This window comes from Adiantum capillus-veneris, chromosome 9 (assembly GCF_014529385.1).
Source record: "Adiantum capillus-veneris isolate H3 chromosome 9, ASM1452938v2, whole genome shotgun sequence".
Lineage (NCBI taxonomy): Eukaryota > Viridiplantae > Streptophyta > Polypodiopsida > Polypodiales > Pteridaceae > Adiantum > Adiantum capillus-veneris.
The window spans coordinates 135,456,316-135,474,986 of record NC_140939.1 but is presented as its reverse complement, the minus strand read 5'-3'; the positions used below and the strand labels follow the sequence as shown (position 1 = coordinate 135,474,986).

General features: G+C 42.3%; 1 pseudogene; it reads left to right on the top strand.

The window, feature by feature from the left end:
• The first annotated feature begins 12,641 nt into the window (after nt 1-12,641).
• On the top strand, nt 12,642-16,591 carry LOC147451215 (exocyst complex component EXO70B1 pseudogene; annotated as a pseudogene).
• Nucleotides 16,592-18,671: the final 2,080 nt, after the last annotated feature.

Sequence of the window (18,671 nt, the reverse complement as noted above, 5' to 3'; positions counted from 1 at the left end):
AAGATTTGCAAAGTGGTTTCAAGTTCGAAAAAGACGCAACGTGTACACATTGTGAATAGGCAGTTCGCATACTAGCAATCGGACACATGTACATGCCCGGATAGGGTATCAGGGCCTTGGATATGGTTCTCCATGGCTTATTTTGGCTCTAGAGAATTTGTTTGAGCTTTCTAGAATGTAAATAATGCAAGCAACAAGTATGGGTACTCTCATCTCGCTCGAGAAGTTTGGGACATGCAGTAACTGTCTATTTATGGTGCCTGATCTGCGGTGATTCGTGCACCGTCCTAGAAGTGGTCAAAAATAGAATGTGGGGATGTGGAGATGTGACTTGGGTATCAAGGATCAAGCGTACCAAATATGGTGATATTTGGAGTCCGTTTGGGGTTTTTTCCACGAAAAATCCCCGCCGGGGGTCAAAACTGGCCAAAACTAGGTCAAAAAGGGTCAAAAAATGACAAAAAATGGTGTGAAAAGGCTTCGATTTTCCCCATCAATGACGCTTCCGTGACTGCTTGGACTGAAGGAGCATTTTGGAAGCCAAGTCTTGGCACTTTCACCTCTCTGTGTGTGGGAGGGAGGAGGGTTCCTACAGGTGGTCTAGTGCAGTCCACTCGCGTTCGCTTCTTGTTTTCGGGTGTGTGGAGGAGTGAATGAGAGCTTTCTCTCTTCAATTTTGCACTTGGGAGAGTATATGAAGTTTTGAGGTTTCCATGGATGTGTGTGTGCCAGGAATTGAGGGAAGAAGGTGATGCTTTCTACAAGACTATGTGACCATGTATCGGTGCCATTAGGGTTGGCGCTACTCCAAAGAGTCCAACAGAGTGGAGTTTGGTGAAGGCTTTGCAATGTTTTCAGAGAGGCCTTTTATGGCTAGAGTTTTCATGTTTTTGATGGTTTTTATTGTATGTTTTGGTCACCATCGAGTGTGATTTCAAGTGTTGATTGACTCGACTCACCTTGTAGTGTCTACGGGCAGGCAAGGGCTTGTAGGTCGAGGCGTTTGGAGTTTGAATCGAGCTTGTGGGTAGTGTTTTTATTGAGCTCTTGAGTGGTGGTGGGTGTGGGTTGGAATTCAAGTAAATTTCTTGTGTGGTGTTGAGTTGTCTGGGTGTGTGAGTGTGCGCACGACGTCTTTTGCTCCATCACCGTGTTGAGATAGATCTATAAGCGCATGTCTATATCTTAACCCTTGTTCCCGTTTATTCTCCCATATTAAATGATCAGTTTAATATGAGAAAATCATTTGGGTTGATTAGATATTAGATTTTATGACATACCTAAAGCTTGTTCATCCTTTGCTTGAAATTGGCCAAAAACTGTCCTAGTTGTAGGGTCTCAACCCTCTTGTGGTGCTGGCTTAATAGCTCCACAAATCCCCTTCTTCAATTGAATAGCCTTTCACTTTGATTGCCATGTCTAGAAGCCATAGCTATTAACAAGATTTGATGAAACATTGCTTTGAAAGAAGTAGCTCCAAAGCTTTACTCAAAACCTTGAATTCTCCTTCAGAAGGCTTGAGAAGACATTGACCGTCAAAAAAACCAAACAATGTAGGCAATGGTGTTTCTAGCATAGCCAATGAATGGTGATGAGAACAGGTGAAAATTGTGAGATAATAGATGACCATGCCTACCCAAAACATTTTTTCTTAATTGAGATTAGATTGGGAGAATGCACCCTTATGGTGTCCATTGCTTTCACATAATTTTAGAGTAGCAAAAAGAAATTGTCAAAAAAGCGAGAACAATAATAATCTTTGTCTTCCCTTCGGCGATGACATCGTTTATCAACTTTATTTTCTTTTTTGTTCATTTTGCTTTGCTTGCACAAAGTTTAACTATAAACTTATAATTTAAGTCTTTACTATGAAATAAATTCAATAACCCCAAATTAAAAAAAAAAGAGTTTACTATCAGCAGCTAGCTGAACATATGTGCTTGAGTTGGATGAGATAATTATTTAGGCATGTTGTAAAACAAAGTTGTCACCCTTGCTATCTATGAATGTGTAAGGAAGACACTTGTTGCCAGAAAAGCTTTCGGCTTTAGAGGTTTGTTAGCTCTGTACACGATTGGGTGACTCCCAATTCAGTTGTGCTCTCAATCTCAAGGTGACTCCCTTTGTCAGCTAATGTATGTAATCTGTTATGAGGTGGTTGTTGATCATCTTTTTGCTATGATCTTGGGAACTTGAAAGGTCTTGTATGCCATGGCTCGGTGGGAGCATGGCTTGCATTCTAAATTTTTTGGTATTAATACATTTCTCACTCACAATTTGTGAGTATTGCCAATTAAAAAAAAACGCTTCACTGTGAGATTGCCTATTTTCATATGGGCAAAGTCCTAAGTCGCATGCAAGATGCTCTCCTTGAGTAATTTTGCGATGGCAAAGAAAGGGTTTAGAATTGATAGCTGAACATATGTCCTTCAATTTAGATGAGATGTTTCCTTAGCCTCATTGTAAAACAAAGTTGTCACGCGTAGTGACTACGAATGTGTAAGCGCCATTGTAAGATTGCTTATTTTTAGATAGGCATAGTGCTACGTCGTATACAAGATGTCTTCCATTAATTTTGTGATGGCATCCGGTTACCTACTAGGAATGATAATTCATCATGGCAAGTAAATAAGAGATCAAGCACTCAAAGTAGCAGTGAGAAAATGTGTTGAAGTATAACGGCTTGATAGTTATAGTGACGTAGAAAATGACATAGAAGTTCATGCCGTGTAAGATTACCTTCTATACTATATATAATGAAGCTTAAAATTTTCAAGGAAGGAGAGAGCCTCCACATGTCACTCACTCTTCACTTTAAAGAAAGCCTTACAAAATGTCCCATTTCTCTAAAGCTTGGAATCTTGGAACCTGTGAACCTTTTGAGGCCTTCATTTTTACCCTCCAAAGCATAAGAAAAAGGTCTGACTCTACTTTTCCAACTTTACTTTTCCGTCAAGGTCGTGGGGAGGGGGGCAGTGCATCTCAACCGTTCGACTGCTGCACCTTATTTTGCAGAATGTAGCTTTGCAAGCATGCGATGCATGCCACATCAGCTGGCAAAATTTGCACAGTCTGCAGCCAATGACCGAGCTCCAACTCAATAGGTGGAATCGCATGCTGTGCTGACACATCAACTGCTGGAATCTGAGACTGTCTCGCCTGGAACCGCACTATCTGCACTCTCCCAACTGCACCCTCATCTACTCTCAATGCATTGATCAGGCTTCATTGCTTCGTGATTGTACCCTCTGCTTCGTGATTGTACCCTCTGCAGGTCAGTGTGTTGGCCCCCCTCTCCCACAACCATTGATGGCCGGGAATGGCCCTGCAGTGGCCATTCCTGAAATAATGTGCTCCCACCATGGCTCCCGATGGAGCCGGCCTCCGTCGGGAGCCATGGTGGGAGCACATTATTTCAGGAATGGCCACTCCAGGGCCATTCTCTACACCTTAATTGAAGGGTCGCTCAACTTTGCTTTTGGAAAGCAAATGGTCATTTGAGAATTTATGAAATTGTTCATATGCACACTAAAAAAATTGTCGATTTATTTCAAGGTGAACTTGGAATCTAAGTAAGGTTTTTTAATTAATACGCTAAATTTTAATTTTTATTGAATATTGATCTTGAATAGTCTCAAAATGGAAGGACATGTGTGCGTGAGAGAGAGAGGTCTCTATGTCATAGAGATTGTCAAAAAAAAAATGATTGATATAATTTTAAAGTAAATCTATACATATATATAATGGAGCTTAAATTAACCTTTGAAACTAACTTTTCATGCCTTTATTTTTTAACCTTCCAAAGTATAAGAAAAAGGTTTGACTCTACTTTTCCAACTTTACTTTTCCTTGATTGAAATTGAAGGATGGCTCAACTTTTTTTTGGAAAGCAAATGGCCCTTTGAGAATTTAAGAAATTGTTTATATGCACACTAGAAAAATTGTCGATTTATTTCAAGGTGAACTTGGAATCTCAGTAGGATTTTTTAATTCATACGCTAAATCCTAATTTTTATTGAACATCGATCTCGAATAGCTTCAAAATGGAAGGACATGTGTGTGTGTGTGTGTGCACGTGCGCGTACGCGCGTATGTGTGTGTGTAAGAGAGAGAGAGACCTTGAATTTTCCAAGCAAGGAGAGGCTTTTCACGTGTCATGGAACTCCATGAAATAACCTACAACCTGACGACCTCAATGCTAGAAGGTCTTGAATAGCCCCAAAATGGAAGGGCATGTGTGTGTGTATGTGTGTATGTGTGTGTGTGTGTGTGTGTGTGTGTGTGTGTGAGAGAGAGAGAGAGAGAGAGAGGTTTCAAAGAGAGTGCCAAAAAAAATTTCTTGATTGAAATAATCTTAAAGTAAATATGTACATATATAATGGAGCTTAAATTTTCCAACCAAGGAGAGGCCTTCCATGTGTCATCCATTGCAGCTTGCACAAATGTCCACGTTTGGAACTCCATGAAATAAATTGCAGCCTGATGACCTCAGTGCTTGAAGGTCTCAGTCCAATCTCGACCTGCCAACTGCTCGTGCATGTGTTCGCGTTCATGATGCGTGTATGTAGTGTTCATGTGTTACTGTATGTGTGTGTGTGTGTGTGTGTGTGTGTGACATGTGTGTAAGAGAGAGAGAGAGAGAGAGAGAGAGAGAGAGAAGACAAGAAGAAACGTGATTGGCCGCTGGCTATGTGTGTGTATGAGACTCGAATCTCAACCTACAGTGTGAATGGACATTATTGGTGGTGTGTGAGAGAGAGAGTCCAATCTAGCTGAGCAAAGCTTGTGCGCACACCCAAGGCTGTGTGTGTGTGTGTGTGTGTATGTGAGAGAGAGAGAGAGAGAGAGAGAGAGAGAGAGAAAGAAACTAGCTGGAGTGTTCACTCTTTGTGTATGTGTGTGTGTGTGTGTGTGTGTGTGTGTGTGTGAGAGAGAGAGAGAGAGAGAGTGCGAGATCACAACTGTCTGTAGCTTCTATGTGTGTGTGTGTGGGGGGGGGGGGGGGGGAAGAGAGAGTGTGTGCGGAGAGAGAGAGAGAGAGAGAGAGAGAGAGAGAGAGAGAGAGAGAGACTCTTACTCAGTGGTGAGAGAGAATGAGAGAATATGTGGGGATTTAATGGCAAGAGAGAAAGATAGTGAGTACTTTGGCACACGCACACGCACACACACCCACACAAGGGGGAGGAGAGAGAGAGAGAGAGAGAGAGAGAGAGAGAGAGAGAGAGAGAGAGAGAGAGAGAGAGAGAGAGAGAATGCAATTGGTCCCATAGCCAATGACGAACAAAGTCGAGTAAGCCCAAGCTGACAAATCTAGGACATGGAAAAAATCTAGGGTGGATGGAGAGCAATGCAAGTTGACAACGACAGAAGATAAAATAAACTGTTGACTATGTCAAAAAATTTCTTTGAACTTTGTAGGCGTTCTCAAATTTCAAATTAGAATTTTAAGGTAAATCTCAAAATTTGTAGGGGGGATTACACTAAACCTAGGTTTTTCCCTATGAACTTTGTAAGAAGCTTAGTGTAAAAACACTCAAATATACTAAATCTCGAGACTCATCTATAGATTTTCTAACCTGTTGGGAAAAAGCACTACGTATTGAAGTGCTTAAAAAAAATTAGGTTTGGTGTAATTCCACCTCCAAATTTTGAGATTTATCTCTAAATTCTATTTTGAAGGTGAGAATGCTATAAACTTCATGTGTTGCCTCACCTTCAAATCTAGAATTTAAAAGTTGTAGGTGGGATTACGCTAGACCTAGCCTTTTTTCGAGTACTCAAATATGTATTTCTCTTTTTCGCCTTTTTTTGAGTACTCAAATACATATTGCTCTTTTTCATAAACTTGAAAAACATACGAGAAAAGTATATTTGAAGGTCTTTACGTGATTTTTCTAAACTTTGAGATATCCTAAACTAAAATGGCTATTCAGGGGCTCTTTAAAAAACCCTTTTTGTTAGAAATTTTTTTTGGTCAACATGTACACCATATTTAAATGTAGCCTCTTGGAATGCACTTATGTGGCCCTTAGCACCCCCATTCTTAGGGGTTCTTGCTCTTTGGGCTCACTTTCCAAGGACGTAAATTTACTATATTTACATTAAACTTAGATTTTCTTCAAGCACTCAGGTACACAATGCTTTTTTCAACTTTTTGAAAAAACTACCTATAAGAAATTTTAGAGGCAAATTTATTGTATTTGATGGTTTTTACACTAGATTTTTCTAAACTTCGTAGTTACCTTCAAATCTATTATTTATAGGTAAAACTCAAAATTTGTAGGTTAGATTAGACTAATGTAGGTTTTTTTTTAGCACTGAGATACACAATACTTTCTCCCAAAAACTTGGAAAACCTACGTATGAGAAATTTTAGAGGCAAATTTACTGTATTTGTAGGTTAGATTACAGTAAGTGTAGATTTTTTTCTAGCACTGAGATACACAATATTTTCTCCCAAAAACTTGGAAAACCTACGTATGAGAAATTTTAAAGGCAAATTTACTATATTTGAAGGTTGGATCACGCTAAACCTAGGTTTTTTTTAGCACTTCAATACACAATATTTTTCCCAAAAAAGTTGGAAAACCTACATATGATTATAGTAAGCGTACACTCAAATAAATTTCTAGGTGGAATTGCACTAAACGTACCGCTTTTTCCAGCATTGAGATACATAATATCAATGTTACAAGAGATGAAATCTTTGAGATTTTTAGTAGGGAGAGGAAGGTGTCGCAGTGCCTTATGCATTATTTGTTGAAAGTGCCATTGATCCAACATCTAATGATGATGGTGAAGAGGGAGATTCTCCTTCTTCATCTAGACCTTGCATAATGTCTAACACATTAATGCTTTCTTGAAGTGTTGGTTTGCGTGAATGTGGGATGTGTATGGAGATGATCCAATGAAGGCCAGCGGCCCAGCAACATGCTTCGATGTCCATAAACCATTCTTCATTTCTTCCTACATCAAGTTAGGGGCCAATCCCATGGACTCGAGAATGTCAAGTCTGATGTATAAGTCATTCAATGAGCAAACATGAGCTATGCATCTTTTCATCTCTTCTAAAGGCTTGGAATTACCCATCTTTAGCATACCAACTCGATGTGAGTGCAACCAAGTGGTGATGGTACTCCTCACAAGATAAGCTCATTGGGTGGCAATGGCACTACACATCTTCTTCACTTCCATGGCCAATTGCATCTCTCATACGTGGTACACATAGGCACGATTATCTTCCATGTTGACCAAAGATGTGAAACAACTCCTTTGAGAATCTAATTAAGGTTGAATTCTCCTTCATCATGGAGATGAACACCATAAAAGTTGGAGACTTCATGAATTGGGAGAAAAGCTCAAGAAAAAAGTGTAATGTCACCTACAAATTTTGAAACATTACCTCTAAATTTTAAATTAGAAGGTAAGAAAACCTTCAGAATATGAAGGAATTTAGTATTTAAAGTTTTTTTTGGGCACTAGAGACGGAGAGAGAATTAAACAACTACCAGCAACCCAGAGAACTATCTAATTAAACAGAGAGAAGGGAGGAGGAGGAGGAGTATAAAAATATTAATCTTTGTGTGTGTGTGTGTGTGTGTGTGTGTGTGTGTGTGCGTGTGTGTGTGTGTGTGTGTGTTCTCTTCAATCTATACTATATATTAAGCGGACTGTGATTCCGATGGACACGTGTCATCTTTTGTCCAAAGGTAGACGAATAGACAAGGAGTATAAGAGGTAGCCGAACAGGTAGACCAACTCACCCCTCCATTTCTACACTACGAGAGAGAGAGAGAGAGAGAGAGAGAGAGAGAGAGAGAGAGAGAGAGAGAGAGAGAGAGAGAGAGAGAGAGATGTTTCCATAGCTGTTGTCCCATGTGACGCAAAGAGAGAGAGAGCTCTGTGTGTGTATTCGTGCTGGACTCGGCCTGCTGTGTTTAATTGGTGGCTGCTTTATTAGTGATGGATTTTGTATGCAAAGCACATGCGTTGATCCTCCAAGAGAAAGAGAGAGAGACAGAGAGAGGCAAAACCATGTTACCCAATGAATACTAGAGCGCTAAAAGAGTCCAATGGGTGCGGGGAGAGAGAGAGAGAGAGAGAGAGAGAGAGAGAGAGAGAGAGAGAGAGAGAGAGAGAGAGAGAGAGAGAGAGAGAGAGAGAGCAGGTGAGACTCATAATAGAGAGCGCCTCTTTGGTGGGAAGATCCTCATCATCAATTCAATGGTAGAATTTCGGGCAAATTATACACTTGAGGTAATAAGTGAACCACATTGATAAATCATTTTTCCAAACATTCAAAATTCCCCCTTTTTGAGTGAGAGAGAGAGATACAGAGGGAGAGAGACCTGTCACCTTAGGTCCAATTAGTGTTCGGGAAAAATCATTTCTCCAAACATTCAAAAGACCCTTTCTTGAGTTTTCCAAGAGGGTTTTTACACCAATTTCTTCTGGTTTGGGGCGGAATTTCTCCGGCCTTTAACTGGCATTTTTGAAATTGAAAATGGTGCAATATTAATTTGAGACGCATTTTTCCTAAACATTGAGTCCAATCAAAGCATAAGCTCCAACTTTGCGGTCAAGATTTTAGTGCAGTTCCTCTCTCTCTCTCTCTCTCTCTCTCTCTCTCTCTCTCTCTCTCTCCACAGCCGGCTACCACCACAGTATTTTCGAGACCCAACTGCTCACACACAGACACAGATAGAGAGAGAGATGTGGCCACGTGTTATGCTGGCCCTATCCTTTTCACCTTCATCACCTTGGACTCTCTCTCTCTCTCTCTCTCTCTCTCTCTCTCTTCATTGATGTTGAGGTCCACATAAAGGCTCTTGGCTATGGCAGCACGAAAGGGTTTCTCCCCCTGCTCAACACCATATCCACTATATCCTTCATGAGTAGACAAGGCTTTGGCTTTGGCTTCCATGGATGAGGATATGGGCAAAGGGATGGGCTCTGTGGTATCGCCAATACCCAAGCTAATGACTTTTGGAGTTTCACACTTTTTTCTCTATTTTGGGCCAGAATTTCTCCTTTTCCCCTTGCCTTCAACCAGCTATGTTCCCTGCAGCCCCGACGACCTAGGTGAATACTGTGTAGAGAGAGAGAGAGAGAGAGAGAGAGAGAGAGAGAGAGAGAGAGAGAGAGAGAGAGAGAGAGAGAGAGAGAGAGAGAGAGAGAGAGAGACGGTCATCTATACTATATATGAAAGAGGAATTCAGGCGGCCACATGGTTGAAAATGGTTTCATCTGGCCATACTTGCCTGAGTGAGGTGATACCAATAGAACCGGCGAGTGTGCTCTGAGTCGGCCCGACCAAACAACGAGCGCGACACACACACGCGCACAAAGTTTGTGCAACTGAACGCGACGTGACACGTCATCTTGCTCTGCAATGTTAATTGAAGAGAATACATAGGTGCACGAGTGATTTAACACTGGCATCTGGATACTTCTGCAATATATGCGCATTATGTCGCCTTGCAATTTTAGGGAAGAGATAGCCAGCCTGCAACTTAGCCATATTAGAGTTTCCAACTACCTTTGTAGTCATTGCAACTTTCTCCATCGGCTCAGCAAGACACGATATTTTGAGGATGGTGCCCTTGCTTCTGCCTTCGATGCGTCCTTACTTACTTCTGCCTTAGATTAGGAACATAAATACAAGGGTATTTTGGTAACTTTTGAAATTTGGGAGATATTTTGGGAATTTCCACAAATTAGAGGGGTATTTTGGTTTGGTAATTTTACCAAAAAAAAATCAATCAGACGTTTGCTTTGGGGTAGTTTCAAAGAGAATTTTTTTCAAGATAGATGATTTTTTTGCAATTTAACTCTATTTTCTTGAATTTTCCAAGCAGACTTTCTCCTTCTCCCCGTCCCTTCAACCGGCTGTTTTGATTGTTCAATTCGATTGGTCAAAGCTTAGTTGACGCACTTTTCTTGAACACTGATGCACAGAGAGAGAGAGAGAGAGAGAGAGAGAGAGAGAGAGAGAGAGAGAGAGAGAGAGAGAGAGAGAGAGAGAGAGAGAGAGAGAGAGTGTTTAAGCACCTACTCCCTGTGTTTGAGAAAAATCATTTTTCCACACATACAAAATTCATTTCCTTGATTTTGTCAAGAGGGAGTTTTAGAAAATTATGCTTTTTTTCTGGAGTTTCACACTTTTTTCTCTATTTTGGGCCGAAATTTCTCCTTTTCCCCTTGCCTTCAGCCAGCTATGTTCCCTGCAGCCCCGACGACCTAGGTGAATAGTGCGTGTAGAGAGAGAGAGAGAGAGAGAGAGAGAGAGAGAGAGAGAGAGAGAGAGAGAGAGAGAGAGAGAGAGAGAGAGAGAGATGGTCATCCATACTATATATGAAAGAGGAATTCAGGCGGCCACGTGGTTGAAAATGGTTTCGTCTGGCCATACTTGCCTGAGTGAGGTGATACCAATAGAACCGACGAGTGTGCTAGGAGTCGGACCAAACAACGAGCGTGACACACACACGTGCACAAAGTTTGCGCAATTAAACGCGACGTGACACGTCTTCTTGCTCTGCAATGTTAATTGAAGAGAGTACATAGGCGCACGAGTGATTTAACACTGGCATCTGGATACTTCTGCAATATATGCGCATTGTGTCGCCTTGCAATTTTAGGGAAGAGATAACCAGCCTGCAACTTAGCCATATTAGAGTTTCCAGGTACCTTTGTAGTCACTGCAACTTTCTCCATCGGCTCAGCAAGACACGATATTTTGAGGATGGTGCCCTTGCTTCTGCCTTCGATGCGTCCTTGCTTACTTCTGCCTTAGATTAGGAACATAAATACAAGGGTATTTTGGTAACTTTTGAAATTTGGGGGATATTTTGGGAATTTCCACAAATTAGAGGGGTATTTTGGTTTGGTAATTTTACCAAAAAAAAATCAATCAGACGTTTGCTTTGGGGGAGAATTTTTTTCAAGATAGATGATTTTTTTGCAATTTAACTCTATTTTCTTGAATTTTCCAAGCGGACTTTCTCCTTCTCCCCGTCCCTTCAATCGGCTGTTTTGATTGTTCAATTCGATTGGTCAAAGCTTAGTTGACACACTTTTCTCGAACAGTGATGCATAGAGAGAGAGAGAGAGAGAGAGAGAGAGAGAGAGAGAGAGAGAGAGAGAGAGAGAGAGAGAGAGAGTTTAAGTAACTACTCCCTGTGTTTGAGAAAAATCATTTTTCCACACATACAAAATTCATTTCCTTGATTTTGTCAAGAGGAAGTTTTAGAAAATTATGCTTTTTTTTCTGGAGTTTCACACTTTTTTCTCTATTTTGGGCCGGAATTTCTCCTTTTCCCCTTACCTTCAGCCAGCTATGTTCCCTGCAGCCCCGACGACCTAGGTGAATAGTGCGTAGAGAGAGAGAGAGAGAGAGAGAGAGAGAGAGAGAGAGAGAGAGAGAGAGAGACGCTCATCTATACTATATATGAAAGAGGAATTCAGGCGGCCACGTGGTTGAAAATGGTTTCGTCTGGCCATACTTGCCTGAGTGAGGTGATACCAATAGAACCGGCGAGTGTGCTCTGAGTTGGCCTGACCAAACAACGAGCGCGACACACACACGCACACAAAGTTTGCGCAACTGAACGCGACATGACACGTCGTCTTGCTCTGCAATGTTATTTGAAGAGAGTAAATAGGCGCACAAGTGATTTAAACACTGGAGAGAGAGAGAGAGGACCACCTATGAGAACTGGATACAAGACTTTGTGTGTGTGTGTGTGTGTGTGTGTGTGTGTGTGTGTGTGACAACACCCATCCAAAGAGAGAGCCGCTCAAAGTTCTAGCATGTGTGTCATTAATTTAGTTTGTGTCATAGTAAGAGCGAGCGAGACCCGTCGGTAGCGGGTCGCGCAAGCTAGTAGCTATAAAGCACCTAGATCCATTGAATAAGAGCTAGAAAATCCTACATAATGTGTGAGAACCTGCCAAGCTTAGTATTAAAGGAATATTTGTTGTTTCTTGCATGTATATTTTTATTTGAGAATCCCATAGAGAGATGTTGTGAATCATTTTTTTGAAATGCAAGGGAGTGTATACATGTAAAATAATAGAATCTATATAATTTTTCACTTTTGTAGTTGAAAGAATAGAAGACATGCATTTTCTAGCCGCAATAACGCGCGGGTCACATACTAGTGTGATCTATGATGCCCTAGTTCACCGATTGATCCAACGGCCAAGATTACCTTGTGATCTGTGATGCCTAAGTAAGATGGCATTTACACAGAGAATACAAAAGCGCAATTATCTAATGATATGGTGGCGTTTTGCATTCGCATACACCAGCCAAAGGCCTAGGAGGCATGATGTGTAGCTCGCGAGCGCCTTTACTTTTAGAGGGCAATCGAACTACCTTCAAAGCACGGTGACTAGCAAGAGACAAAAAACCCATGACCTTTGCTAAAACAAAATACAAAGGACCATATGAAGCCTCACTATCCGAGTGGGACACCATTTGGCATTGAGTAGACGAGGAGGAAAACTTCTGACTTTTGTTTGGCATGGGCCATACCTAGCAAAAGGGGTGATTGGGAGGGTAGTCATCATTCCCTCTTCTGAGAGGGGGGATCATTTGCTGCAGATTTTGATATGAAGGCGCACACGCCCATTTGGAAGGGAGGTAGGCCTAGGGGGGATGACAGCCCATTCTCCCTCAATGGACCGTCATTTTTTAGTGGCTTTCCTTTATCTTATTTAACACCTTTTGACACACAAAATTCTGCTGCACAATTATGTAGAGATTCTTTCTAGGTGGCATGGCAAATTAAGAAAGCCCACAAAACAGACCTTTTTGGGAAGAGAATTTTTACGAGACCTGGCCCCCTCTACTGCCTCTATCTCATTCTGTCCAATTCACATGAGCCAATTTGTCCGCTCCCGAATTTTCAAACAAGGTTTCCATTGATCCTCAGTTCTCTCTCTCTCTCTCTCTCTCTCTCTCTCTCACACTCACACACACACACACGTACACACGCACACGCACACAACCCAGAATTGCGTCTTTCCCAAGCTCGTTTCTGCAGGCGATTTCCTCGGTTTCAGGGTTTCATTCAACTTTTTCTTCCTTTGTTACAGGTCTGCCATGTATGCGTAATCCTCCACTTCTTGTCTTTCCCTTTCTCTTCTTTGCATTCAAGAAATATCGAGAGAGACACAATTTTGCAGTGCCAGAGAGAGCGTGAGTGCTAAGTGCGTGGGTATAGTAGCGTGAGCTGCAAGCCTCCATCTCGGGTTCTTGCTTATTTTGGGTCTTCAGTTTATTTCATACTTGACGCTCTGCGTTTTCAAAATTGAGCGTTTTGTAGTCCACCATCTTTACTCGCCCCCAATGTTCCTTGTTTTCTGGGGCTCTCCCCCTCAGTGCTTTGCTTGTCTTCCGTAACCTTTCTCCAGCTCCTTTGGGCTGCTTGTAGTAGCCCATCAATGGCTTCTTCTGGTGATGGCAAAGAAAGGGTCATAGCCACAGCCCAACACATACTCAAGTCTCTCAGCATCAATGACAACAACACAGATGACATGCTCCGCATTTTGTTCAATTTTGATGACAGGTTTTCAGGCTTAAATGGAAACCACCATAAAGACCCAGAGAAAAGCTTCAATAATTTACCGGCCACAGAACAGAGTAAGCTTGTTGAGAGCTTGAGCAAGGCGGGGCACACCGTCTTGAAGTGGGAAAGAGGTTCTTCTGAGCTTTCTGGCAAGACCCAAATCTGGTCGTGCCACGCTGAAGAGAGTGGATCTTACTTACATGCAGTGGATGAGCTGCAAGACTTAATGGGCTCTCTCTCAGTGTCAAAAAGTGAGCACGAAGCTTTTGACAGAGCTCAGAGTCTTCTTCAGATGGCCATGTCGAGACTAGAAGAGGAATTCAAGCATCTGTTGCTAACACATAGCAGCTCGGTGGACCCAGAGTGGGTTCTTGAGCTCATGGCTGCACAATCAGTAAGCGGAGAAGAGTCTCCTGGTCTTGTTTGCAAAGATGATGATGCAGGTAGTCACAGTGGTCATGTCCCAGGTTCAAGAAGTGATATATATCACTTATCCATTCATCCATCCGGCGATGGTAATGCTGATGTTGATGACGAGAATGATGATATACCACTTGGTCCTTCTCTTCATTCTGTGAATTTTACCATTGAATTGCTCCCACCAGATGTCGTCTCTGACCTGAATGATATTGCACGGCGCATGATAGCCGGTGGCTATGGGAGAGAATGCTCTCAGATCTTCTCTGGGATTAGAAAAGCATTTTTAGAACAGAGTCTACTAAAACTAGGCGTCGAGAAACTTAGTATCGAGGATGTGCATAAGATGGCATGGGAAACTTTGGAAGTAAGAATCAAGAAGTGGGTGCACACGTTAAAGGTGGCGGTCCGGGTCTTGTATGCGAGCGAGCGTATTCTGTGTGAACAAGTGTTCACTGGTCTGAGTCCATGGAGGGAGAGTGCATTTGCCGATCTGGCACGAAGCTCCATGCTCCAGATTTTAAGCTTAGGGGAGGCTATTGCTATCAGTCGAAGATCGCCAGAAAAGCTTTTCAAAATTTTGGATATGTATGAAGCTTTGTGGGACCTTATCCCTGACATCAATCTCATCTTTTCTGATGATGTTTGCTGCAATGTGAGGGCTGAGGCACATGGGATACTTATAAGGCTTGGAGAGGCAGCAAGAGGAACCTTTGCAGAGTTCGAGAATGCAATTCAAAGGGATGCATCAAGAACCCCAGTGCTGGGAGGTGCGGTACATCCCCTAACTCGGTATGTAATGAACTACATATGGCTTCTCTTTAGCTACTCGGGCACTCTTCGGAGACTTCTGGGTGACAAGAAGGTGGCAATGGGCAGTCATAATGGAATGTCATCGATAGTTGAGGAAGGAAGCAACAACGGGACAGATCACCTCCCCCCTTTGGCAGTGCAAATTATCTGGCTTACTGTTCTTTTGGAGTGTAATCTTGATGGCAAATCCAAGCTCTACAGGGATATAGCACAATCCTACCTTTTCCTTATGAACAATGCTCACTACATAGTGCAAAAAGTGAAGCAATCGGAGCTCTCTTCACTAGTTGGAGAGGACTGGGTGCGCAAGCACTCGGGCATGGTTCGGCAGTATGCTACTAACTATGTGCGCGCCGCTTGGATGAGGGTGTTGGCGTGCCTGCGAGATGAGGGAATTACAGTGAGTGGGAGCTTTTCCAGTGGCGTATCCAAGGTTGCTTTGAAGGAGAGGTTTAAGGCCTTCAATTCTTGTTTTGATGAGTTGATTCGAACTCAGTCTGCATGGGTTGTCCCTGATCCCCAGCTGAGGGAGGAACTACGACTATCTATAGCAGAGAAGTTGATTCCAGCATATCGATCCTTCTCATCTCGATACCAAGGCTACTTGGATTCTGGACGACACCCGGGAAAGTATGTCAAATATTCAGCAGAGGATCTTGAGAATTGTCTGCTGGATCTATTTGAAGGCACCTCAAGCCCAACAGTTGCTAAGCGGAGATCGTTTTCTGTGGGTTGAGTATGCAGACGTCAGGCACAATGTAATTGTGGCATCTGTTCGACATGTCAAAATGACGTTTATGGGTCGGCGCTTGTGGCATCTGCAGTGATGTGTTATCTTTGCAACTAACTTGCCACGTCAATCAATGATTTTTTAGCTAAACGGTGATGTATAGCCACACACATATCAGAACAAGAGATAATGAGTGTGGTGTAAAGCAGATACCTGTGCTTTTTGGTAGGCTTTCATGTACCACATCAGTAGTACCTATGTTCCGCGAATTTACTCCTGCAAGTTTCCCCCTAGCACTTGATCAACATTTTGATTTATCATACTGGCAAGATCTGACACAGCTTTTTTGCTTTGGGTCACCAGGTATTTAAAGCCAAATCCTCAATTTTGGTTCAGCTTGTCATATCATGTACTTAATACCTGTAAGCACTTTTGGATATGCACCAAGTGTGCCAAGTTTCTTGTGCATAATGATATACCCATTCTTTATAAAGGTTTATCTGTTTTAGGTTGATGACATCAAGGGTCACACATCCAGTTTTAATTCAGGTTTAGCAGGCTTGCTGTGAGTCTATGCTTCGAGTTTGAAGTGTGAATATGTATGAATTGATTTACAAACAAGGAGAGGTACTGGAGGTGTGCAAGATGTCATGGAGGAGAACACAGTGCAGCGGTTCCATCAGGTCCCACTTGTGGTGACCTGAAGATGGATATGCTTTGTAGAAATACAATTTTGGATAAATCATCTTACCTTTGCTCAATCATGATACATGGCTTATGCACGTATCCCAAATTTGTCATTACTTTGATTGTCAGAATAAATAGTGTTCCCTATGGTAGAGGCTACAAGTGGATGTTCAATAGGCTCAAAGAGCAGGTCATGATCATCTATGATTAAATACGCCCAAGAAGTGTGCTTGTCCCTTTATGGTTGCATGTTGTGGCCCCTTAAGAAGACATCGTTTCAGACCTATCATCTTATACATGTTTGTAAATTGTCCTAGTGATGCCTTAAGGGGAATGCAGAAAGATAGCATTTCAGGGTTTCAGACCTATCATCTTATACATGTTTGCAAATTGTCCTAGTGATGCCTTAAGGGGAATGCAGAAAGATAGCATTTCAGGGTTTCAGACCTATCATCTTATACATGTTTGCAAATTGTCCTAGTGATGCCTTAAGGGGAATGCAGAAAGATAGCATTTCAGGTTTTCAGCCACTCTAAGAACAAAGTTGGTGCACAGTTCTTCGTCGCAAAGATGGGATCCATGCTTTTGGAACAAATAGGAGACTTTATCTTCTCCGAGTGCACATGTGCGGAGGCAGGTTACGTGAATCCTCTACTTGCACCACATTAAATCACCTAGACTTGAAATCTTTCGCCTCGCAAAGCCGAGGAAGGTACTATGTGCCCAGGCCTCAATTTGATGCAAGGTGCCCTCCTTCTGGCCTGGGGCTTGCTCGTAGCTTGCTTGTTTGTGTGTTTAATGTCTGTTTTGGTGTTGTTTCCTCGTCTTCTCGCGGAAAACCTGTAAGACTTGAGGGACTCCTTCCTTGGATTTGGAAGTGGCTTCATTGCTGTTCCTTCCTGTGTGGGAAAACTTAATAGTGACTCTTGAGCGACTCCAGCTGTCTTGGAATTGGACTTGGAAAGGCCCCCACTCGCAAGTAGGATGAAGATGTGTACACAAAAGGGGCCTCATGTTGGAGATACGGATAGTGAAGCTGGCGATACTGATGGTGGTGCAGGTGGCTGCGCAAGAGTCCCTTCTCTCTCTCTCTCTCTCTCTCTCTCTCTCATGCGAGAGGTGGCGCAAGGGTCCGTTCTCTCTCTGTCCTTGGCTATTGTGGGCAGTCCAAGGCGTACCCTTATGTCTATTCCTCATTGTCGGTGCACGACAGCGTTATTTCATTGGGCGGGACGCTGTGTGCATGAGACATTGAGAGGTCTCTCATTGAGAGGGTCTCTCTCTCTCTCTCTCTCTCTCTCTCTCTCTCTCTCTCTGTGTGTGTGTGTGTGTGTGCGCGCGCGATTGGAGATGGCGGTCTCTCAAGGAGTCGGCATTGGGATATAGTTCAAACTTCAACTCAAATCAGAGCCAATCGTCAAGTAATGACATTTAAAAAGCATACTATGCCAAACAATGTGTGAAGGTAAAAGGCGAATCAAAGTTATATGAGCCATTCACATGAGGAGATGGTTTGCAACTTTCAGGAAACCATTTTGTTCAGGTGGACAAAAAATTGGGAAGGGGCTGGCAATAAGTTTGCAACTTTTCCTTTTTCTATCCACCCTTAGGCCCCTGTCACGGTCGCTTGCCCATCTCGGATTTGCAGGGTGGGCACCCAGTTCGTGTCACAATAGGCCATGACGCAAAAGGTGGCCTTCAAAAGCAGCCAACCCTCGTAGCCCAGATGGTGGTCTCCCCGCTTCTTGCGTTGACGGGCAAAGCTCAACACCTATCTCTTGCACTCCCGTCGTTGCTTTTTGAGAGTTGGCTGCGACTCTCGAAAGTTGGCTGAGCTTGTGAGGCCTGCCATCTCACAAAACGTTTAGCCCCAAATTACCTTTTTGCAGATGAATTAGGCGGCGCCACATTAGCTTGGCCAAGCTTTGGGTGTCCCAGTGTGACAGTGGCCTTAGGAGGAGGAGCAAGAATCCAACTAAAGAAAAATACAAATTGTGGCCACCATTTCTTAGAAGCGTTTTATTAAAAAATTTCATCGGGAGCTTTTATAGAAACACGAGTGAGACTCCCTCCGCCTTCGACGGAGTGGCCGCCAAGGCAACAAAAAAGAAGAGAAGAGCCTGTAGCATCACTATCAGTAATAGCAAAGCAAAACCATATATCTCTTAAAAAGAAAAACCTTTACCCACCACTTTACTTAAATTACATAAGAAATTCTTTCATATCCTTCAAGAAGATAAAGATAAACTATTATTCTCATTATTTACTTTGCTACTTCTATTTCAATCTATATATATAAAATCTCTTCATTTTATTTTTCTTCTTCTATCTATTTATGCTTTCTTTATTTTTGCAAGCATAGTAAAATTTTCAACCTTGTCATTTTAATATATTCTTTTTTTAACAAACTCCTTTTATTTATTTTTTCTACTTCTATCTATTTTTCTACTCTC